The following is a 1,108-nucleotide window of genomic DNA, read 5'->3' as shown; positions in this document are numbered from 1 at the left end:
GCGCTCTGAAGTGTGCTCCAAGGTGCGGCGTGCACGAAGTCGGAGCCCGGTTTGCCCCGGGTGTGCACCTCGGGTGCGCACCTCGCGTGCACCTTCGCTGCGGTGGGCACCTTGGCTGGGTTGCGCGCCTTGGTGGGCACCATGCAGTGCACGAAGTCGGAGCCCGGATTGCCCCGGGCGCGCACCTCCGCCAGGGTGGGCACCTTGGTGCGCACAACTTGCCTGGGCTGCGCACCAGGAAGGGCTCAAGATGGCACCCGCGTTCCGTTTTTTTCACTATCTTTCAGAACGGAAATTTTAAAATCTCGTTTTTTTTTGCCTTTTCTGGAAATTAGTGAAGGCAGCGCATCAAAGGTGCGCAACGCTGGTGCGAACCTGGGAGCGCTCCGATGTGTGCTCCAAGGTGCGGCGTGCACGAAGTCGGACCCCGGTTTGCCCCGGGTGCGCACCTCGCGTGCACCTTGGTGCGCACACCTTGGCTGGGTTGCGCGCCCTGGTGGGCACCATGGTGCGCACCAAGGAGCGCTCCGAAGTGTGCTCCAAGGTGCGGCGTGCACGAAGTCGGAGCCCGGTTTGCCCCGGGTGCGCACCTCGCGTGCACCTTCGCCGCGGTGGGCACCATGGCGTGCACGAAGTCGGAGCCCGGTTTGCCCCGGGTGCGCACCTCGCGTGCACCTTCGCCGGGGTGGGCACCTTGGTGTGCAGACCTTGGCTGGGTTGCGCGCCCTGGTGGGCACCATGGTGCGCACCAAGGAGCGCTCCGAAGTGTGCTCCAAGGTGCGGCCTGCACGAAGTCGGAGCCCGGTTTGCCCCGGGTGTGCACCTCGGGTGGGCACCTTGGTGCGCATGCCTTGCCTGGGCTGCGCACCAGGGCGGGCTCAAGATGGCACCCGCGTTCCTTTTTTTTCACTATCTTTCAAAACGGAAATTTTAAAATCTCATTTTTTTTTGCCTTTTTCTGGAAATTAGTGAAGGCAGCGCATCAAAGGTGCGCACCTCGCTGCCCACCACGGTGCGCAACGCCGGTGGGCACCCGGGAGTGCTTCGAAGTGTGCTCCAAGGTGCTGCGTGCACGTTGTCGGAGCCCGGTTTGCCCCGGGTGCGCACC

The sequence above is a fragment of the Cryptomeria japonica genome, unplaced genomic scaffold (genome assembly GCF_030272615.1).
Source record: "Cryptomeria japonica unplaced genomic scaffold, Sugi_1.0 HiC_scaffold_148, whole genome shotgun sequence".
In the NCBI taxonomy this organism is placed as follows: domain Eukaryota; kingdom Viridiplantae; phylum Streptophyta; class Pinopsida; order Cupressales; family Cupressaceae; genus Cryptomeria; species Cryptomeria japonica.
Note: the sequence above shows the minus strand (reverse complement) of the source record.